General features: G+C 36.4%; 1 long non-coding RNA gene across 1 annotated transcript; it reads right to left on the bottom strand.

Moving 5' to 3' along the window:
• Positions 1-4736: 4736 nt before the first annotated feature.
• Positions 4737-12815, bottom strand: LOC108715499. The gene is made up of 3 exons (XR_001935522.2): positions 12732-12815; positions 7822-7991; positions 4737-6813 (listed from the first exon to the last, which is right to left on the bottom strand). It is a non-coding gene; the product is annotated as an uncharacterized LOC108715499 (long non-coding RNA).
• Positions 12816-24692: the final 11877 nt, after the last annotated feature.

Below are 24692 nucleotides of genomic sequence, written 5' to 3'. Positions count from 1 at the left end.
GTCCCCAGCCTGTTCCATGACTATGCTTACTCTTTTCCCTTCCTTCCTGACACAAGTTCTGGTTCTCTTGCCTGCCCAGAACCCCCACCTTGGTTCTCTCACTTTTAAGACCTGGTGGCATCTGAGTAGCAAAGGGCTTGAAAGGCAGCTGTTATAGGCAGAAGAGTAAGCCATGACCCATGGCATTTGTTCTGGGTTTGAGATACGGAACGTGACAAGAACTGTGAGGTGAGACAAGAAATCATCTTAAGGTTTAAGGTCCATCTTTGGAGATCTTAATGTTCCTCAGCTCAAATATGCAATGTTATAAAGGAATGGTTAAATACAAACATTCTGAGCTGTTTTGAAGCAGCCAAAAATGGCCCCAGATATACATCTTATTGAGCACTTGTGGAGGCATCTGAAAACTGCAGTTGGTAAAAAGCACCCTTCAAATCTTGGAGAACTCGAGTCGTTTGCAAAAATGAGTGGTCCAAACTATCAGTAGAGCTACAGTATGTAGAAAGCTTTTTTATGGCTATAGTGCTTCATATGCATTATCCTTTCCAAAGGATGTGCTGCCAGATACTCGGACAACAAACAAGACATGTTGAGAATTACACTGTTCTGTAAATGTAATACTACGATAACGAATTGTAGGAACCTGGTTTAGTCACTTTGAATGAGTAATTTGTGAGTTATTTAAAAAGTGCAAAGATACCATGACTTTACATTAAATATGCTATAAGGAAATTGTTCATGCCAAAATTTATATTTTTTTTAGTTTGAAAGCATCTTTGTGATTTTTGTTTTTAAATTATTTGCCCTCTAATGATAAAATACAAACTGCCAATTTTGTAAAATGATTTCAGAAAATTGGGAATACAGTTGTTTAATCCTCAAATATCAGTTTGCACTAAATAAAATAATCTCAAGGATATAGGTTAGCAAATGAAAATGCTATTGAATAAGTAGAATTAAAAAGAAATATATCTCTTTGTCAGTCCCCTTTCCATTTTTAATAGACCTATTGCATTTGAGACTGACTTACAAATATGTATGTGAAGACTATCTTGAAAAATGCTGGATCATAGCAAAGTGCTGCACATTTCGCCAACAAAGTATTCTTGGAGCAGTGATATAAAAAAAAAAAATGGCAATTGACAGTGTGAATCTCATCCAGCAGCTTTTAGGCAGTATCAGCAACAAATTAACAAGGACTCTGGCAAGCAAGAACAAACAACAGCAGGACTCCAGGAGACCGCAAGACCAGACTGGAGCTAATAACATGAGGTCTCAAAGTGACCCTATGATCACAATGTACACAAATGCTAAAGACACCAGAGGAGGCTAGCGAAACTTTTGTAAAAGATTATGGCACCATTCAAAAAGCAAGAAACAGGTAAAGGCTGAAGCCTATACAGAAGGCGCAGCATATTTATATGTGACACTCTGTCATAAATGCCTAAATAACATACATTTTGTAATAAACCTAAGGCAGACACCCTACTACAAATTAGAACTATAGTATCTGCTTTGGATAGTATTGTGTGCTATGCAGAATGTTTGGGACCTGGTTTTTGCATCACAGATCTTTCTGTAATTTGGATCTTCACACAGTATGGGATCCTTTATTCGCAAACCCGTTATCCAGAAAGCTCAGAAATATGGAAAAGTTGTCAAGCATAGGCTCCATTTTATCCAAATAACCCCATTTTTAAAAAGTATTTATTTTTTCTCTGTAATAATAAAACAGTACCATGTACTTGATCCAAACTAAGATGTAATTAATCCTTATTGGAAGCAAAACCAGCCTATTGGCTTTATTTAAAGGGATACTGTCATGGGAAAAAACATTTTTCAAAATGAATCAGTTAATAGTGCTGTTCCAGCAGAATTATGCGCTGAAATCCATTTCTCAAAAGAGCAAACAGATTTTTTTATATTCAATTTTAAAATCTGACATGGGGCTAGACATTTTGTCAATTTCCCAGCTGCCCCAAGTCATGTGACTTGTGCCTGCACTTTAGGAGAGAAATGCTTTCTGGCAGGCTGCTGTTTTTCCTTCTCAATGTAACTGAATGTGTCTCAGTGGGACATGGGTTTTTACTATTGAGTGTTATCTTGTGTTAGGGAGCTGCTATCTGGTTACCTTCCCATTGTTCTTTTGTTTGGCTGCTGGGGGAAAAAAGGGAGGGTGTAATATCACTCTAACTTGCAGTACAGCAGTAAAGAGTGATTGAAGTTTATCAGAGCACAAGTCACATGACTTGGGGCAGCTGGGAAACTGACAATATGTCTAGCATCAGATTTCAAAATTGAATATAAATAAATCTGTTTGCTCTTTTGAGAAATTGATTTCAGTGCAGAATTCTGCTGGAGCAGCACCATTAACTGATTCATTTTGAAAAAAAATTTTTTTCCCATGACAGTATCTCTTTAATGTTTACATGATTTTCTAGTAAAATACAAAAAATATATATCCCAAAACACTCTACATTTAAGTTAAAAATGTAATCTTTATTTAACATAGAATTAAAAGAATAGGCATAAAGACCAATTAATGTCCTGCCTTACGCATTTCCTACCCACTGGTACTTATTCATAGGCATATGAATAAGTACCAGTGGGTATGAAACTTAAATGTAGAGTATTTTGGGATATACATTTTTTGTATTTGACATATATGCCCTGTGAACTGGGCGCTATATTCCAACAACTTTAGACAGGCCTTATAGATTGCAGCAGTTTAAGTGCCATTATAACTTTTATGATTTTCTAGTAGACTTAAGGTATGAAGATCCAAATTACAGAAAGATCAGTTATTCAGAAAGCCCCAGGTCCTGACCATTCTGGATAACAGGTCCCATACCTGTACCTTAGGTCTACTAGAAAATTATGTAAACATTTATTAAACCCAATAGGTTGGTTTTGTTTCCAATAAGGATTAATTATATCTTAGTACAATGTACTGTTTTATTATTACAGCTAAAAATTAAACAATTTTTAAGAATTTTGATTATTTGGTCTTTCAGTTATACGGAGCACAATTTGCTAATTTAACATCTTTTTTGTGGTCTCACCTACACATTATGCATAATATATTTCCCTGATTTTACATTTTTCCCCAATTTTACTTTTTTTCTCAGTTCCCCTGAAAATGTAAAATGAGGGTTCTATTGTATTTTAAGGCGCATATTTAATATGCATATTTATTATGCTGTATAAAAAAACAGCGGGATAAAACACCATTTACTGTGTAAAAAACTGTGTGAACTTTTTGTGCTTTTTTTTTCTTAGAGCAAATAATGGTGTCAAATCTGGTGTTTGCATGCCGTAAAATTACACACACTTTTATACGGCCGCCATTTATTATACACAGTTTTTATACTTTTTTGGGGTGAAATTTCATTTTACACAGCAAAATAAATGTGCCCATAAGTGTAGGCAGGAGAGGCATCTCCAACTACAAGAGGATGTCTTGTTAATATACATATACAGGTAGGGGACCTGTCATCCAGAAAGCTCAGGACCTTTCTCTCTCTCTCTCTCTCTCTCTCTCTCTCTCTCTCTCTCTCTCTCTCTCTCTCTCTCTCTCTCTCTCTCTCTCTCTCTCTCTCTCTCTCTCTCTCTCTCTCTCTCTCTCTCTCTCTCTCTCTCTCTCTCTCTCTCTCTCTCTCTCTCTCTCTCTCTCTCTCTCTCTCTATATATATATATATATATATATATATATATATTTCATAGTAGTGAAGGCACTCACCAAAAAAAAAGATCCCCTGGCTGCTGAGTTATAGTTCAACATAGAAAACAAGCAGGTCCAGCATTCACAGGATTTATGAAATAAGCATCAAAGTGTATTTATTGTTGAGATCAATATTTTGGTCTAACACCTGGGGGATTTATCAAAATCAAAATTTTCCTGATTATTTAAATAAAAAAGTCTGACCAAACTAGAATCCATGATTTGACCATATTTATTATTAAAAAAAAAGCTTGATTTATCGGTTAGGGTAAAAAGAACTATAAAATAAAGCAAAAAAGCAAATCGTACGATTTTTGCAGTGGTTTTTCCCGAATTGCTCAATTATTTTTTTTTTCGTGGAAAAAGCCTGAATGTTTCAAATTTTTGCACAAAAAGGTCAGATTTTTGAGCTAATTCCAGCACAGACCACATAATTCGAGTTTTGCACCAAAAAGCCCGACCAAAGTTTAGTAGATAACCCCCTAGACTTTTATTAAGATGTATATAATTATATAATTTGTAAGGTTATATATAACCTTCATAAATAATATATATGGAAATATATGATTCTTGTTAGAAAGTAAATAACCCTGAGTTTTTACAGTGTGATGCGTGACTTATTTTGAATTTAGATATATATTTAAATACTTTACACATATATACTTTAGATTAAAAAAGTGAATTCATTGAAATGTGGAAGTTCACCCACAGCTGTCTCATTCATCAATTTATGATGCATGGTCAAGCTAATGCAAATTCGCTGAAGATGGTCTCTTTATCACAAATACTTTCAGAAATTGTGCTTTATATGTTTCATCACATCTACTTGTATTTGAAAAGGGTGTTATTTCACAAATCAAAGCATAACGTGTCAGTAATTTCAGTGAAAGGCAAAATCTGAATGTGTCAACTGGATTTCACTCCAACAGTCAGCTGATGCAAATCAATTTGGGAAAACTTGATGTGGTTAGGCTATTCTTATTAATACAGAGGAGAAATGGAAACCAAGGGGAAAATCTTTATTTTTTTTTTAGCAGATTTATGATACATTGTCATGACTGTTATGTGTATCCAGCTAGTGAATACGTCTTTTCATAGCGGCATGAGCTTTTGTCTTGTCTGATTAGATCATGCTGATTAGAAGACCCCAGAGTGTTAAAATTTTCTCGCAAATAGCGTTGTTCTTCTTGATGTAGATTGTAGTCTGTAATGTACAAAAGCCAATGCATTGCAAAACATTCTCCTGAGCTGTTGCTTACGTCCATTTGCACCAGCAATTACGGTTCATTATATCAAACAACCTCCCACATTCCCACATTTGCAAACTGCGCATTATGACTTGTTGTGAGATTGTAATTCATCAGTGGCAATCAATATTGAGTACTTTTTACTGCTGTTACTAGGCAAACCCACTTAGAGATACATAGACAGAGAGGCGACAGAATGAGTCAATTGTTGGAAGAAAAAAAATAAATAACAGCAAAAGCCAGAATCCAGAAATGTAACTTCCCTCTACTGAAAGACAGTGAGACAATATAGACTGGGTGAAAGGAGTAATGTGCGCTGCAAATTGTGCATAGAGCCTCGAAAGCACAGTTCAGCTACACTTCATGTCACTTGTAAGAAATACTGTGATTTGTTCACAGTTTCATAACTTTCTGTAAGGGAAAAGAGTTCTCTTGGCAATTGCCTGTCACAGATGCAACTGACAGCTTTTTTTTTCTGTGAATGTGTGAATTCTTAAGGCTTCCACAGAACCATTTATTTCTTTTTCACACATTACCAAACAATCAGAATAAATTGCCTATTTGATTGTTTCAGATAAATGAAAGACCCTGTTGCTCAACTGTGGCATAAGACTTTTACCCACAATAAAAAGACACTAATCACAAAGTGTTTGAGAACAGTGTAATGATTTCAATCAGGAAGACAGGAAGAGAGAGAATCTTAGTCTCCAGGTAAAAATCGGAGGAAAGCTTTAAGGCAAATCAAATATACGTACAGCTAACAACGTCAAAAAATGCATAAAATGCACCAGTGTTGGAATGAAATTCAATTAGTGTTGTAAATATGTTAAATTTCCCATACAAAGAGGATGATATAATTGCCTGTCACCAAGCATTGCTTAGTGAATTCCTTTCACAAGTCATATAGTTGCTATATTAGGTCATCTCTATAACATCTTCACTTCCACAAAGTATTTATTTTTCAGCTAATTGGCTGCTATGTTTTGTAGAAGCAGGCCATGGTCATATTTATTTGAGATGGGGTATTCAACCATATTTTCTGCTTTTCTACCTTTTTTTCTCTTTCTCTGTACATGCTCACTTTAGTTTCATTTATACCTATACTCTAGCAGTTTGCTTAGAGCCTCTGGTATAATTCTATATGCACTTAAGACTTCTATTGGTTTGTACTTTTCATGCATTATATTATTTACAACCTATTTGGCTCTGTTATACATCTATTGAGTTTTAAACTGAGAAACTGTGATAGTGGTTTAGGCTGATTGTTATAGGTTGAATGGTATGTTCATACCTAATTAGATACAATAAAAGTGACAGTTGGTAAAATATTAACCCTCTAGTCAACCTGTATATGTTTCATATGTTTCAAGGTTCTGTCCCTGTGTTTTTAATGTCCTCTGCCTTCTTGAATTCTTTAACAATAATTCTCCTGATATCATATTTTATTCTTTTTCATCTTGATACTTCTGAAGGTGATACGAATCATCACTTGGGGTTCTCTGAGATCCATTTATTCTGCCTGTTCCATTTTGTATGATTGAGAGGGATTGTCCAATTCCCATGCAGATCTCACATAGTGTAGGAAACATGTTTAAGGATTTCCCAGATAGAGATGAGTACAATTGAGGGTAGGCAGTAAAATAAGTCAAGGCCAAAGGTTAGGACAGGCAGAGAACTTGCGGAGCCAAGAAACAAACCAAGGTCATACCAGGGAGTCAGAACCAGAGGGAACAGGGACAGGACAGGAACAGGTAAAGGGTTACCGGATCAGGAACACAGTTTCAGAATCAGGAAACAAGATCTTCAGGAACTCGGGACTTGGAGTCGGCAAAGTGGCCAATGATCCTGCATTGGGCAGATAGTGAAGTGGGTTTAAATAGCTATTTAATGAGCTATTGCCCACAGCAAAACAGGGGTGAGAATGGGGAAAGATTAATTTAGAGGCAGCATTACAGAAGATTCTGTCAGAGTCAGGCTGATGCCACACTGTCTCCTGTGGCTCAAGCAGGAGCAGTGGCAGATTTACAACTGATCCCTTGTTTGAAACTAAAAAGTTCCTGACACAGAGATGTTCCTGACCTGTAATATGCACTGCTGTATTCTCCACTGGGGTGCAAAATTGCATTGTTCTATTGTTCTCCATCTCTAATGGTTTGCACATAGATCTTGATCTGCAAAACCCAGGTTCTTGATCAACATATACAACTCCCTGTACAAAGATGGTCTGTGGTACAGAATAAAGCAACAAAATACCCAGCATAATCCCAATATTACAATGGCAATGTTATTCACTAGATAATGTTTGCAAGATTTTGCAGAACCATGATCTATAGCTCCAGCCAAGATGTACTAAAAAGTGGAAAGTTGGCATATGCAAAAACAGAGGCTTCTTTCTACTTTCACCATTCACTGCTTTGACATGGAGTATATCTACTCTACCTTATACTGGATAAAAATTATCATTTTGAAGACAGTGGATTCCTTAATTTGAATGTAATTATACAGAATAATTATAACTCTCTCAGAGGAATGCCCCTACTTGAAATGCTTCCTGGAAGTCATTGGTATAATGAGAGGAATAATCAATAATCACAAATTTCCCATGTATCATTAATCCTAGTCCATCAGAAAACAAACCAGTTCAGCAACTTAACTAATCTTTAAAAAAAACATACACTATACCCAGGTTTCTCAGGTAGAGTTCTCAGTATTTTGTCCGGATGGTTATGTGCACTAGCAATTATCATCAATCTTAAATTAATTCTATTCATGAAGACATCCCCAGTTAACCTTCCCTACAACAGTCCTTCCCATGTGAATTCAGAATTTACCAGCTACTGTATAATGACTCACCTGCCAACTCGTCTATTTTGGTCATTTGCAGTGATCCAATTCTGGTGATTTTGCCAAACTGAAAAGAAACCTGGTTGCACAGCCGACCCCTCTTTGGCACATATATAATATCATCCGTCAATCGCAATCAGAACCGGACCACTTTTCAGTGATAACTTTGTTCTGCGCCTCTGTAAAATAGTCAATGGTGTAATTAGATGTTACTGTGGCCCACAGCAAATGGATTTTATGGCCCCCATCATATTCAGATGTTGTACGGTTTTACCTATATATATTGAAATTGTTCATTAATTAGGGCCTCATGGAGCCCCCCTATCCCTCCTGGGCCACCCTGCAGCTGCAAGGTCTGCTTCCTCTGTAGTGTTGGCCCAACATGTTGAATATAAGCCCATGAATAGAAGAAGACATAAGCACATCTAATCATTTATTAATGCAAAGTTACCATATCATTAGAAGTGGTGTCATACACTTTTTATACTAGTTTAAAAGTAACTTCCTCAGTCAAAGTTAAGCAAGCAGCTACTTTATTTTATTTCTTGGCATGTGTCTTAACATAAATAGAGAATGGATGATGCTCCATATGCCTTCATTTAAAGCTGTTTAGAGATAACATATGGGCAACTAGGTTACATCATTAATTAAGAAAATCAACAAGAAACCACCCACTAGCTCGTGCAATTGATAGGTTTCTTTATTTTTTACGTATATATGTATGTTAACTTAACTTTTCAATGTAGTGCCTTATATAGAAAAGCCTTCCTGTTACTTGCATACTGTATTTGTCAAATGCAATTTATTATCCACCTTAAAAAGTCTAAATGTAAGAAATGAAAATAATGAAAGTGGTTTGTTGTCTCTTGTGATGTGGTTTGTGATGAAGTTAGCATACTTTCTTTTGCTACTTTTTCTGTAAGGCAAAAGCAGAAAGATGTTTAGATACTTTGTACTTACTGGAATTCTCCTTCAAGTTGTGTCACAGATAACTAAGTTTGCTTTACATTTCAGGTATGGATGGCTAAACATAAAGGCTTTTTTTAGCTTATCTCATCTCTTCATAGAGCCCCTGGATTACATTTATCAATCTGGTAAAAAAAATGTTATTGCTTTTCTATTGCTTAGATCCCAGGTATTAAAGTGGCTTGTTTTTAAAGAAGCACCTTCTTCGAGATTCCTTATTTTCACTAGACTGAATAGATTACTATGCCCAGACTTTCTTCTGACAAATCTAAATAGTATTGCCACAAAGTACAGTTACGACACTCACATATGCCTAATTACAAAACACGGGGTAGTTACAGAATATTACTCTGAGACCAAACATAGATGTCACTCACTCTAATCCGATTAAGAGATCAAGGCTTACACAATGAATCAATTTCCTGATTCAAAGCCATCTTCTTCCTAGCGGGAATATAAATACAACTGTAGAAGCTGAACCCTAATTTGCATATGCAAATTAGGGGCGGAAGGGAAATTGTGTGACTTTTCTATTTGCATATGCAAATTAGGATTCAGTTCGCTTTTCGGCTGAATTTTTCGCGAAGGATTTGGGGGTTCCCCTGAATCCAAAATAGTGGATTCGGTGCATCCCTTAAGCTGACCTAGTTTGTATTATTCACAGGTCACGCTCATGGCACATGTGGCAAATAGTGATGGGCGAATTTGGGGCGTTTCACCGAAAAATTCATAAATTTCACCTAAAAATTAGCGAAACGCGCCTGTCGAATAAATTCGCCCATCACTAGTGGCAAACAAACTAGAACACATGGTGATATGTTTGTTGTCAGATGCTGTTACCCATGTTTGTTTGCAGCAGTATTTTGGTCAGAAACTCCACATAAGATTGTTTGTATGCATGAACCTATAATTGCAACCAAGTCAGGGGGACCCACACATTTAACTGTTCATTTCAAGGAGACAAAGTGGCATCTCTTAAATCTTGAAGCCAAAACAATTTATATAGCCTGTGACTGGTTTTTATTTCTAAATGCTTACATTAAAAGTAATTAACACTACAATATACAATTTTATTACTGAACCATCAAATGTAATTTTTTAGCTACTCAATGTAACTGGAGGAATTGAGCTTGGGTGTTTTACTATTAAATGTTATTCTCATATGTACCACTAGGTGGGGCATGGGAGCATCTTAACAAGGCACTTGTCAGGGAGCTGTTATATTGTTCCATAACCATTGTTTTGCTGATGGGCTGCTGGGGGAGGGAGGGGTTGATACCACTACCACTTGCAGTGCAGCAGTAAAGAGTGACTGAAGTTTATCACATGACTGAGGGCACCTGGGAAACTAACAACATGTCTAATCCCATGTCAGATTTAACAATTAAATAAATAAAAAAAATAGATTTCATTACAGGATTCTTCTGGGGGTCACACTATTAAATGATGCATTTTGGGGAAAAAACCTGCTTTCCTGTGACAGAATTCATATATAGTGTCCTTCTTCAGGTTTAATCTCAAATGATACAATAAGGTCACAAAGGTTTTTCTCCACAGAGAATTAGCCTCACTGTAATTATCCTGCTGCCACTGCCCTTTATAATTGCTATCCATTAAAGGGAATGGAATGGCATGGTCCAAAAGTGAAGTTTTTTAATAAGCAATAGTAGAAATCTATATTATTTATCTGACTGAAGTGTTCCAATATAACTGTTAAGTTGTCTTTGAACAGAGTCTTTTGCCTCGTGAGTCTTTATATATATTTATATATATATATATATACACACAAATACAAGATTCCTCTGCACTCAACCCATTATCAATATATTTAAGACAGAGACATTTTGTGCATACTGCTACTGAAAAATGCCTTACCCTTTAAACAAAACAGGGATTGTTTGTCCATATATTGCAATATATTTAAGCTGGCCAACTACGTCAAAGTCATCCCATATCTGGCCAGTCCTATGCTCAATTTTCATCTGATTCATTAAGAATTCTATGGTTTAATTATACATTTTATAAAAGGGACGAATAAGTTTCACCTGCAACTTACTAGCTACTTTCAAAGTAAAACTCCCAAACTTGGCTGCCCTTTTATTAGACACCAGTGGGATCACCTGACTATAGTTGGAGAGGGTGGGAGCTACAACATGGAGCTGGTCACTGCTCTTGTAGAACTATAACAAACAAGGGAAAGTTGTGCTCACCACTAGTTTTTAAAATCATTAGGTGGGGGTGCAATGAGGGTGTGACCACAAAATACATATAGACAAATACAAGAGTCCTCTGCACTCAACCCATTATCAATATATTTAAGACAGAGACATTTTGTGCATACTGCTACTGAAAAATGCCTTACCCTTTAAACAAAACAGGGATTGTTTGTCCATATATTGCAATATATTTAAGCTGGCCAACTACGTCAAAGTCATCCCATATCTGGCCAGTCCTATGCTCAATTTTCATCTGATTCATTAAGAATTCCATGGTTTAATTATACATTTTATAAAAGGGACGAATACGTTTTACCTGTAACTTACTAGCTGCTTTCAAAGTAAAACTCCCAAACTTGGCTGCCCTTTTATTAGACACCAGTGGGATCACCTGACTATAGTTGGAGAGGGTGGGAGCTACAACATGGAGCTGGTCACTGCTCTTGTAGAACTATAACAAACAAGTAGCAGTATGCACAAAATGTCTCTGTCTTAAATATATTGATAATGGGTTGAGTGCAGAGGAATCTTGTATTTGTCTATATGTATTTTGTGGTCACACCCTCATTGCACCCCCGCCTAATGATTTTAAAAACTAGTGGTGAGCACAACTTTCCCTTGTTTGTTATATATATATATATATATATATATATATATATATATATATATATATATATATATATATATATATATTTATATATATATATATATATATATATATATATATATATATATATATATATATAATCACAAATTACTGATCCGCACTCCTCCTGGCAATTACTTGCATCTACCCGGGTGCTGCTCCTGGGAAAAAGTAGATGCAGACGAGCAAAAATAGTAGCGCACTCCTGGGTTTTCTCATGTAAAAAATTAATTTATTAAGTCATGATTAAAAATGGTCAGCAATCGACGTTTCGGCTCGTGTCCAGAGCCAATCTTGATAAAGGCTCTGGACACGAGCCGAAACGTCGATTGCTGACCATTTTTAATCATGACTTAATAAATTAATTTTTTACATGAGAAAACCCAGGAGTGCGCTACTATTTTTGCTCGTCTGTATATATATATATATATATATATATATATATATATATATATAATGCTTACTCCCCCAACCAATCCAAATTAAAAAACATTAATTTTATAGCTGTAATGCATTTTTTGTGGTTTTATTAAAAAAAATATTAGTTTTATCCTCATGGGTTGTGAATGGTCTTTATTGCTCGGCTCATTATTGTGCCTTGAGATAGAAATAATGTGGCTGTTTTAAACATCACTTAAAGTTTGGCAGTGCAGTGCTTTTATAGAGTGATTAGTATACTGCTATGATAAGATTGTTTTGATGGAAATTGTTTCATTAGGCAAGATATGTAATGTTCTCAAAGAGACTTCTTTTTTAATGCTTTGTGATAGCGCTTGAGTTGATTTTACATTCAATTATTATGCTGTAATTTCGAGAAATAAATGAAGGAACTTTTGCATCTTGATGCTAAGGTTTGGACAAATGGGGATTGTTATGAAACAAAGGCAGGCCTGTCACACCACCTGATTTATAGATTAAACAAATTACTCTAGACATTTAACTCAAAGGGTCATATCATTCTATTTAAACAGATCTCTATCAGAATTGTTCCGAGCACAACTTGTGTTCCTAGTGAAACCCTCTCCCAAACCAAATATTTTGCCCACATAATGTCCTGATACTGAGCATGTTCAGAATCACTGAATACTTACAGCCAAAATGTAGTTGTGCACGATGGTGTCTCTGCACTTCTCTGCTTCTTGCTAACTTGTAAGGTGAACATGGTATTACTGGGGGGGGGTGGCCTATCCAGGAACACTGTATTTAAAGGGGCAGATTTAACAAGGGTCGAAGTGAAAATGCAAAGTAAAAAAATTCGAATTTCAAGCTATTTTTGTGTACTTCGACTAGGGAATAGTCCGATATCGAAATTGATCATGTACTGTCTCTTTAAATCTTCGACTTCGACCATTCGCCATCTGAAATCTGCCGAATTGCTCTTTTAGCCTATGGGGGACCTCCTAGAACCTATTTGGAGTCAATTTGTGGACTTTGAAAAATCAACGTTTTTTTTTTTAAGTACTTTGAATCGAATTTGATCGAATACGATCTTACTTTGATTCATACAGCCTATTCACCCTCAGAAAATAACTTTTTTTTTTTATAAATTTCGGTTGGTCATTTTTTTATTCGAATTTCTAAGTTACAAGCTGGTATGTTATGCCATCACCCCACCATGTCATCAGCTATGTCAAATGCTGAGAAGAGTGTTCATACTACTTACATTACATTGCAGTCCAGTGTCTGGATTTGGCTGGCACAGCACTCCACAAATAACTAGTAAATGTTGCTCAGCCAAACTGTTTGACTGCAGAACACATCAGGGCACGGTGTTCCTATGACCATACTGAGGTGAGGATGCACAATTACAATACAGAAAAATGTCCCTACACTTTATTTAAATCTAATCCTATTTCAGTTGGTGGAGTTGTTTTGACTGCAGTTATTTTAAGTGATACCCCCTGAAAACTGTATAGCACTAAAGTTACATGCACTTAGCATGTATAATATCCAGTGTTTCAATACTACGCATTTCAGACCCCTTTTCCCTGTAGAGAGGCATTCCTGTGGAGGTTTATAGCAATGCGACTTTGTGTAGCAAAATGACAAAACAGCTGTGTTTTAGAAACGCTTTTTGCTGCACTTGTCGCTGGTGGTCTTCACGGTAGGATATAATTATTACAATCATACCAGATTAGATAGCAATTTTCCTTTTGTAATTCTGAATAGCCCTGCCCTTTCTTACTTATTACACCAGATGCAAGCAAAGCACACACTGCCCAAACAATTAGGATAATAAGGTTTGTATGCAATCAGGGAAAAAAAATCCTTAACATTCAAATCAGTTTGCATTGTGACTGAAAATCTGTTAATTTCCAGATGGCTCCCATACTAAATGTATTTTTAGTAGAACTTGAGTTGTGTCTGTTTCTTCAACTGAAGTTAAAATGACTAACCCCGAGCAGTAAGATCATTTGAGAGAAAAGCATAGAAATGTAACTGCACATTCAAGGCACCAGTACAAGTGTTTTAGGAAAATGCCTTAACAGTGTTTTTTTTACTGCTAAGCGAAGATGACATTCTAAGTAGTATGACAATGATTTTGTACATTTAGCAGAGAATAAGTGCATGTGTTTTAAACATTAGCATTTTGCGTTATATTATTGAGCCTACGTGCAGTTCCAAGCGTTTATATATTTATTATAGCATATCTGTTCCACATGGAAGCTCTCTTTTCTTTCCAGTACAGTTAATACTAGTACTAAGTATTTGTCTGCAACAAATAACCTTTTGTATGTGTTAGCGAACAGTTAGAACATGTGTCCTTATTTCACATTATAAACACAGAAAATATTGAAGTGCTTCTACTGCTATAAGGTATAAAATAACTTAGTTCATTTACGTTATTGATTTAATGGATAATAATATTTTTGTAACTCAGTGCTCTCCACACATTTAAAAAGGATAGGAGGGGCCTAACTTTGGGTGTGCACTTAAAACTGTATGCCTTTCGGTTGAGACTTTATAATTTTACAGGCTTATGCCACAAAAAACATATAAAGTGTAAATGATAAAACAACAGTGAAAGAGGCAATTTGAAAAAAAAGCAGGCCTGGATCATTCCACCTGGCAGTTGTACATCTCTTTAATAAAGTTCTTGGTCATACAATGGATGTAACCTTTTGTCTTGTTACATTCCTAACTGTTTCCCCAAATCTTCTCTTCTTTTCTACTTCACTTTGGTTTTCCCTCTGCTTAACATGTTCCCATATTCTCTATTGATCTTCCTTTCCATCTCTCCTTTCTCTCCCACCCAACATAGTGTATCTTTCCAATCCTTTTCTCCATCTTTCTTTCATTTTTCCATTATATTTTCTATACTACACATCAAAATAATTGGCTTGGATACAGTATAATTCTAAACAAGTAAGAGTGGTATAGATGATTATTTTTGCTAACTATAGGACACCATTCATTGCTTAAGATCATCAAGAACATTTTGCAGCTGGGATAGTTGTTGCTAAATACTTCTGTAAAGATCCTACTAATACTCTCTGTTAATATAACGTTTCCTAAAAGGTGAATGTAATGGTCAGAAATAATACAGGCAAAAGAAGTGATATATCCTTAAGGCTTATTGAATACAGGTTTTTCACATCCGTATTGCCTTATCAACCAGAACCAAGAAGATACGAAACCTTCAAGCATGTCTTTAAAATTTATAATTAAAAAAAATATAGGTTTGAGCAAACTTCGGACATTTGCCCGAATGTTTGCCATTTGGCGACCCGTGAGCTTTTGGCTATATATTTTGACGAGTGCTTCACTTTCTTTATTCTACTTATTCTACTTATGCTGTTCTATGTCCATCATTTTATGTGTCACTTTATCTGCTGATTGTACAGTTTATATGTAGCAACACTCCTTAATTATTAGGCTTCCCCCTTGGTCCTACCTATAAGACAAAAAAGATTATTACATAAGCAGTTTAATTTAATAGGCCACTGTGCCATTATTTGGAGTTCTAACAAAATACTCAGTACAGGATGTCGATCTCCCAAAGAGTTCAATTTAAGAGAATAATTCTAATTATTAAATCTTCCCGTTTTCCTCTGTGATAAAAAACAGTACCTTATACTTGAGCTTAACTAAGCTGCATGAATCCATATTGGTAGAAAATGAATCCTACTGGTTTTATTTAATGTAGCTGATATTTGAATTTTGGTGATCCAAATGTCAGACCCCTTATCCGGAAAACCACAGGTCCCAAGAACTCTGGCTAACAGATATTACTCTTATATGAGAATCCTATAATAACACAGGGTGTGCCGTGTCCTCAAATTATTAGATATTCATTCTTAAATCTGTAATCTGATTAAAAATCCAGATCATGGTCTAAACAGCATCTTTTTATTATGAGTGATTCTTGGTTTCCTGTGCTTCCTCCTTATGCCCACACTTTAGGGTCATCATTTACGGTTCTATATCTGTTATCGTCACTATTCTTGCAATGATGTCATGTAATATTTTGGACCTGAAGGGAAAAAAGGAAAGTGCAAGGCAGATGAAGCATATACATTCCCTTTGTCTATATATGTAAATGATAAAAGGGGTGAGATTCCCTTATTCAGTTGTTCACTTTATAGTCGTTTTACTGAAGCTTATATTAAACCAACTGGTTAATACATAATAACACAAAGATAAAGAATGAAATTCTTTGTTAGAGTTTGAGGATTACATTTAAAGCGATCTTTTGTTTCTGTTCTGAATTTCAATTTAATGTACCGTTCAGATTTTAAGATAGAAAGTAAATGAAAGTTTCCAGTTGTTAAAAGAATATGACATGAACTGATTCTGGACTGTAACAGCCATGAAAAATAATATTCATTTCTAACAGTTATTCCTGAGAAATAGCTCGCTTTCTTTCCACTGCTAGGATATGCCGTCTCTAGGATTAGCCCATCCATAGCTCTTCTACATGATCGATGATACTTTAAGCAATTATATTTGACTTGAACGAAAACATGGTACAAATTATTCATATGAATGCTATATATCCTCAACAGAATACTAAAAGTAATGCAGCTTGCCCTAAAATGAACCTTTGATTTCATTTTATTCGTCATTTCTAGGACAAATAAATCTTGGCATTCTCCTTCTATAGAAAAGTATTTTAGAATAGCATCAAATGGATTATGTTACTATATTTATCTGAAATTGCAAAGTATAGCTAGCCATAGACGCAAAGATTCAATTGTACGAATCTTCACAATTGGTCATTTAGTCAATCAGACAGGATTTCTGCCAGCTACTGATAATATTTCTGCATGTATTGCCGATCTGATGATATCAATGGGAGACTGTCTCTAGCTTGTCTGACATAACTTTCACATGATTGAGGTCAGGGGCAGAACATCATCTGATCTGTTATTTTACTACTTTATCTGATCTGAATGGTTAGTGGCAGGTCGGGAGATTGCACCGCACAATCGTTTTTCCAATATTGAAGGTATATCTGCACGTCTATGGCCATTTTAACAGATTAAAAGGAACATGGAGTCTAAGAGGAAAGCCAAAGACTTCAATTATTGGACACTTTCCAAACTGCTTATATTGCAGACCACTACTATTGATTTACACTTAGAAGTCATCTGCAGAAAGCAAAAGTGTATATTATTTTTACACTTACAATTACCAGATGGCACTGTGAGGAGAAGACTGACAGAGCTGTGTCGTATTGATATATTCTAGCTTGAGTCTTAAAAACATTCAAATGCCAGACCTGTCACATTTATTTCATGAATCTAAAATTGTATGAGAGTTTTTATCGATTTATGCAACCGAGCAAAGAGGATTCATGGTTTGATTGTGATAAATGCACAAACAATTGCTGTATAGCTGGTATATCTATTTTAATAGGTTGAGGCAACATAGAGCATAACTTGGGTCATTCTGAGAAATATTTGCGAATTTTGTGGTTTTAGGGCAAGTAAGGATGTTGATCTTAGCCATGTGCTGTTCATATTTAATCAAAAATGATCTTATTATAAAATACATTTCATAAAAGCAACTGGGGGAGAGCAATAATATATTGATGAACATCAGGCTAATTATGTACCAATTAGTTAATGAAAAAATGTTGAGAACGATTAAAATGCGAGGCTCAGGGTAATCATAAGCAAGTGCAAGCTGATGTCTTACTTGAAACATATTTGATATATTAGTTTATAATCAAGTTGTGTTTGCTTTGATGGAACAGGAATTATGCTTGCCAACGTGACTGGAGTCCAACTATGACTTTTACCAATTCATGAACGTGTTTTTTTACTAGAAAAAGTCTTATCAATGGATGCCTTTAATGATGAGCAGGGAGCACTCCATGGTTTGATAAAAATGTACCAATTTTCAATGGAAGTGCTACTGATCTGGCCAAATTAACTACAAACATGGCTTTATTAAGCCATGGAGTGCTCCCACAACCTTTCCTTTTTGCATTTTGTATTGTAGCAGATCTATTCTGTTCGGAAGTTCAGCAGCTTTGCTGAACATATATGACCTATATGACCCTATTCAAATTTACCTAAGTGTAAGAGTACTAATGAATTTTTGCTAGGCAGAATTAAACACTAGCGAAAGATCACTATGAAATACTTGCACTGACAAAGTAAAGATAGCGAAACTTCAGTATCAGCGTTCGGCTGCTGAGACGCAACTTCGCATTTTAGTGAATTAGTGTAGTGGTAAAAAAAATGTACTCCTGTCAAAGTGGCTCAAAGTGTGGTGGAGCATTCGCTGGCGAAATTTTTAGTGAATTTGCCACATTATCTTGTTGCCTAAAAACTTACACACTGTAGCAGACATCACCAACAGGAATATTTGTTTAAAAAGCCTTTATTATGCTTTTCTTAGGCTTTGGGATTAGGACAGTTAACTGTTCTGATCGCAAAGCCTAAGAAAAGCATAATAAAGGCATAATAAGCATAATAAAAGCATAATAAATGCTGTCTGCTCTTAAAGGTACCAAGAGAGGAATTTTTGCTGTTGGACACTGCCGCCTCAACTCTCACTGCCACCTCAACTCTCACCTCAGGTCCTGCAGTAACTAAAGATGGATAATTCAAAGACACAATGCAATCTTATTAACCCATATGTAGCAAGATAGCACTGCTTTGTCCGAAGCATTTTCCCCTAGTCCAGTGATTCCCGACCAGTGGCTTGTAACTTTGATCACCAAACTGTTGGATATTGCTCCCAGTGGCCCCAAAGCAGGTGCTCATTTTTGAATTCCTGGCTTGGAGGCAAGTTTTAATTGCATAAGATCCAGGTGTAATGTCAAAAAAAGTTTCCTATAGGCTGCCAGTCCAACAAATAGCCAATCACAGCCGTTATTTGGCACCCCCAGGGACTGTACTCTTGCTTGTGTGGCTCCCCAACTAGTTTTACCTTTAAAAGTGGCTCACAAGTAAAAAGGGTTGGAACCCTTACCCTATACCATTGCAACTATTCTTGTGAAGTTTGATTTAATGAATTTAAAGTATGGAGTTGGTGACAATTGTTTAAATTCCAGACTTCAGTGACTACACTGACCAGAGGCCACCCCTTTAGACGTGAGGAAAATAACTTTTATTTGAAGCAACGTAGGTGGTTCTTTTCAGTGAGGGTTGTAGAATGCTCTGCTGGATGTTGTTGTGATGGCTGATTCTGTTAATGCCTTTAAGAGTGGCTTGAATTATTTCTTGGACAGACAGAATATCAAAGGCTATAGTGATACTAAAATCTATGATTGATATAGATATTGGTACAGTATATATAGTTTTATTTGGAGGGGTTGAACTTGATGGACTTTGGTCTTTTTTAAACCCAACTTAACTATGTAATCTTAACAGTCTACCCTCGTAATTTAAATCTTCCATCGCTTTAATCAGTTTAGTTGCATGTCTCTGCTCAAATCCCTCTTAAGGACTGGAGCCCAAAACTGCACTGCCTTACCAAGAGCCTATGTGGTTGCAGCACATATTTTTGCCATATGCCGATATTTTGCACTTCATAAATATTGATACATTTTAGATTTTAATTCATTCCAATTTTTACATTGCTAAAAGATAGATTAGAAGTTAATTCTTCCAGAATGACTTTTTTATTTAATATAAACACTGTGGCAATGCATAGTATTCCTAAAGTGTATCACTTAGTTGGCCTATCTTAAAGTTGCAGATCATACTTTTTTTTTTTCAACTGCATGTTTTTTTTTATTTTTTATATTTCCAATGTGTGTATTTGATTGACATGTAACTGTTTACTTGCCTTCCTTTGAGTCCTTACTGCAACTTTGTCATTGCAACTCTGCCAACAAATCAATTATCTAGATCCAAAATGTTCTCACTATTTTCTGAAAACCACTCCGACCAAATCCACACAGACTTATTTCTAGTGAAAAAATCCAAATCATTCGGATTTGTTGCCAAAAAGTGTAACTTTTTCGGATTTGACACCCAAAACTACAAAATCTTCGGATTATTGAATGATGTTCCAGAAAAAGTGAAAAAAATATATATATTCCAATTGGAACAATATATATGTTTCCTTGTAGAACAGCGCCTAGAGCAAACGGAGAGAGCAAAAAAACAGGGGCATAATATGGTGTAGTATTTTCAATTTGTTAGAACACCCTGTGGTGAAAAAGTATAAAAATTGAAAAGTGAAAAAATAAAAAGTGAAAAAATAAAAATAAAAATCAGAAAGGGATTAAAATATGTTATTTTCCCTTTAAAGTGATCTTCCTTTCCCAAGATGTGTAGAAGCAAAAATAGTGTTTTCTGAATCCTTCACCGAAATTTAGTAAAATTGCCTACTTACAAGACAGTGGCAGTTTTATCGCATGTAGTTTTGGTTTCCTGTATTCTCCACTCCTGTCAGTCACCATTGGGCTCCCAGATAGGAATACAAAGGGTACATAGTGCAATAGCGTTTTATTAAAATTTTTTAAAAAACATTAAAAGATTTACACTCACATTTGTTTGCAAGGTTTTGTCACATGTAAGCAAGTCCTTTAAAGGAGATGTCACCAGTTGTAAAACAAAGGAGGATATTGTGCCGGCGTCTCTCTCCCTCGTGGTGTTTGCTCCGTGTTCTGCTTGTGACGTCACTTCCGCCTATTGAATGATACCTATCGCAGATCAGGATATCTTGAAAATGTCAATGGAACATCGGCCAATGACTTCTACATGAACTTGACAGGTCCCATACCTGTACCCCCACTGAACATTTTAATTAATGTATACTGGAATGTTGATTGGAAATTTATTTTATTTGGCAATATTTTACGGTTTATATCTAGCGATGGGCGAATATGTGCCTTTTCACTTCGGTAAAATTACAACGAAATTAGCAATATGGCAAAAATGTGGGAAGTCAATGTGTGCCAAAATAATTTTGACGTGGGTCAATTTTTACGCGACCGACAATTTTTATACGCATGACTATTTGGTCCAAATGCATTTTAGTCTTTGGACGTCTGAACAATTTTGATGCGCAACATTTTGCTTGTCGCCACAGTTTCACAAATTAATTTGCTTGCGACGAAATGCGGAAATTCACTACAAATGTGTGTCTGGCAAATTTATTCACCCATCACTATTTATATCTCATTTAATTTTTCTAAACAGATATTGTATTCTCTGCTTCACTTTTCTTGCTGCTTTGTCAGTAATAGAAATGGACTTCAATAGAATTCCTAGCACTGAACTGCTTGGGTTTGTATTATAAAATGGATAATATGTATCTTGCAAAAAAGATATTGAATCAAACGTCTTATAACAAATGTCTGAGTCGTGCTTGTGAAACACCCCTGTAAATTAGCACCCCCAGCTGTTGCCCTGCTTATTCTCTTGAAAACCAGGAAAGCCAGGTCACAATCCCAAGAAAGGAAAATCAACCTGCCATGCAGATGCTGTCAAGATTTTAAGCAAGCTGCACTTGGAAAATCTTAGATTGCAGTCTAATTGATTTGTAGCAGCTTAATCCTTTCAGACTGAGGTTCGAGCCAAGTTGATCTCATCAGATTTGCTGCTCTGATTGCCGCTATTACCACATGTCAAATCTCATTAACACCCGAACCAATAAGATGATTTGAGAATTTGCCGTTATAAAACAAAGGGTGGGAGTTGGAGAGGCCAAGGGTGTTCAGAGAAATTTCAACTCAGCTCACACTGATGAATTGCAAAACTGTCTTGAGCATTCATGTTTCTATAATCAGATGTTTCTATATCCTGGCTGTTTAAAGATGAGGAAGAACAAGCTGCTGAAAAGTTTCCAGAAATGCATATCAGTGTTATGTTGGTCATAGTTGTATCATTATTTTAAGTGGAGATAGCACTTCTGCTTTGTATCGCTGCAGTCTTGAGTTTGATTCCAGCTTGGTCACTATCTGTAAAGAAGCCCTATGTAGCGAGCGTGGGAAAGGTGGGGCGCAAATGGGCCATGACTGGGGGACGAGTATGGAAAAGATAGTGGGGTGGCAGGTGGCATTATAGGAATTGTAGTGTGGGAAAGGAAGAAAAGGGTCGTTCCAAAGAGGTTTGAGGGGCACACACTTGGCTAATTTCCTCAATTGCTTGGGTGCACCTCCCGCAGTGTCCTTCCACACTGAGCCACAGGAATCGAAGAAGAGAAGGGCAGCACTCCAGGATAAAGTAAAAATTGCCTTTATTTTACATACAGCAGGGCAGCATAGCAACGTTTCGAGCCTCGCACGGCTCTTTGTCAAGCTAGCATATCATTATACAGCACCTCCTTTTTATACACTCATATCATAGCACCCTCTAGTGGGGCTGCACCAAAGTAACAAAATATAAAACATTGTTGCACTTATCTGACAATATGTCAATTAGTAGTCCCATTTCAAGAAAGTAGCAAAATGTATCCGCAGATAAACTGTAAAAAAGGAGAACATTAAAGCCATATTAAAACATTATAAATAATTATCTAAAAACAGGAGATAAGTCATATTCCAGATTGAGCCCATTCGGTGCTAGGGTATCCAATTTTCTAATCCACCATGCCTCTTTATACAGTAGTTTTTTGACCCTGTTACCCCCTCTTCTCAACTTCGGGACAACATCCAAAATCTGGAACTTTAGTTGTGATACCGTGTGTCCCAATTCCATAAAATGTTTGGCGACCGGCTGGTCCATCCTTTTGCATTTTATGGCTGATTTATGCTCCCTTATCCTATCTCTGGCCATACGTGAGGTTTGTCCCACATAAACCAGGCCACAAGGGCACTTTATCGCATAAACCACAAATGTGGTAGTACATGAATAATGGCCAGAGATAGGAATAGGGATACCACTTCTCGGGTGGTGGATAACCTCTCCCTTTTGTATGTTACTACAACAATTACATGAGCAACAAGCAAACGTGCCCTTCTTTACCGGGCGCAACACTGTCTGTCTATTCTCTTTTCCTGAACCCATGTCCGCCTTAACTAACATGGAGCCTATAGTCCGGGCCTTTCTATACGACATGACAGGTGGATTCTGGAAAGCAGGGATTTCTCCCAAATTGGTTTTTAAGATACCCCAGTGTTTTCTAATAATTTTGACAATATTATCGCTCAATGTATTATAAACTGAAATAAAGGGTATTCTGGCGTGATTTTCTTTCTCTCTTTTCCTTAAAAGCTGCTCCCTTTCAACCTTCTCCACATCATCTCTTTGACCCTCCACCACAGACCTGAGATAATGTCTAGAAAGAAATTTTTCAGACATTTCATCCATTCTTACTTTTGACTAGTGATGGGCGAATTTGCGCCGTTTCGCTTCGCCGAAAAATTCGCGAAATTTGCGAAACGGCGAAAATTTCGCGAAACGGCGCCGGCGTCTCGTTTTTGATGCCGGCGCCCGTTTTTTCGACGCCAGCGCCCGTTTTTTACGCCGGCGAATTTTTTCAGCGAATTTTCGCGGGCGTTTCGCGAATTTATTCGCTGTACGCGAATCGCGCAAATTCGCCGCGAATTCGCGCCTGGCGAATAAATTCGCCCATCACTACTTTTGACAACTTCTCATCCGAGACTATGTGGGACAAACCTCACGTATGGCCAGAGATAGGATAAGGGAGCATAAATCAGCCATAAACTGCAAAAGGATGGACCAGCCGGTCGCCAAACATTTTATGGAATTGGGACACACGGTATCACAACTAAAGTTCCAGATTTTGGATGTTGTCCCGAAGTTGAGAAGAGGGGGTAACAGGGTCAAAAAACTACTGTATAAAGAGGCATGGTGGATTAGAAAATTGGATACCCTAGCACCGAATGGGCTCAATCTGGAATATGATTTATCTCCTGTTTTTAGATAATTATTTATAATGTTTTAATATGGTTTTAATGTTCTCCTTTTTTACAGTTTATCTGCGGATACATTTTGCTACTTTCTTGAAATGGGACTACTAATTGACATATTGTCAGATAAGTGCAACAATGTTTTATATTTTGTTACTTTGGTGCAGCCCCACTAGAGGGTGCTATGATATGAGTGTATAAAAAGGAGGTGCTGTATAATGATATGCTAGCTTGACAAAGAGCCGTGCGAGGCTCGAAACGTTGCTATGCTGCCCTGCTGTATGTAAAATAAAGGCAATTTTTACTTTATCCTGGAGTGCTGCCCTTCTCATCTTCGAAAGGAAGAAAAGGGGTTATGGCTAGGAAAAGTACAGGAACCGTTGCTACGTGGTGACTATTCGTTTGATCGAACGAAAAATCGCTCGATCGAACGATTAAATCCTTCGAATCGTTCGATTCAAAAGATTTTAATCCATTGATAAACGATTTTTCTTCGACCAAAAAAACATTAGAAATCCTATGGGGACCTTCCCTCATAGGCTAACACTTCGATAGGTTTTAGGTGGCAAAGTTTTTTTTAAAGAGACAGTACTTTGATTATCAAATGGTCGAATAGTCAAACTATTTTTTCCGAATAGTCGATTCGAAGTCGAAGGTGTAGTCAAAGGTCGAAGTAGCCAATTTGATGGTCAAAGTAGCCAAAAAAAACATTTGAAATTCGAAGTTTTTTTTCTTCTATTCCTTCACTCGAGCTAAGTAAATGGGCCCATAA

This window comes from Xenopus laevis, chromosome 4S, assembly GCF_017654675.1.
Source record: "Xenopus laevis strain J_2021 chromosome 4S, Xenopus_laevis_v10.1, whole genome shotgun sequence".
Taxonomy (NCBI): Eukaryota; Metazoa; Chordata; class Amphibia; order Anura; family Pipidae; genus Xenopus; species Xenopus laevis.
This window is presented reverse-complemented; position numbering and strand designations above follow the sequence as displayed.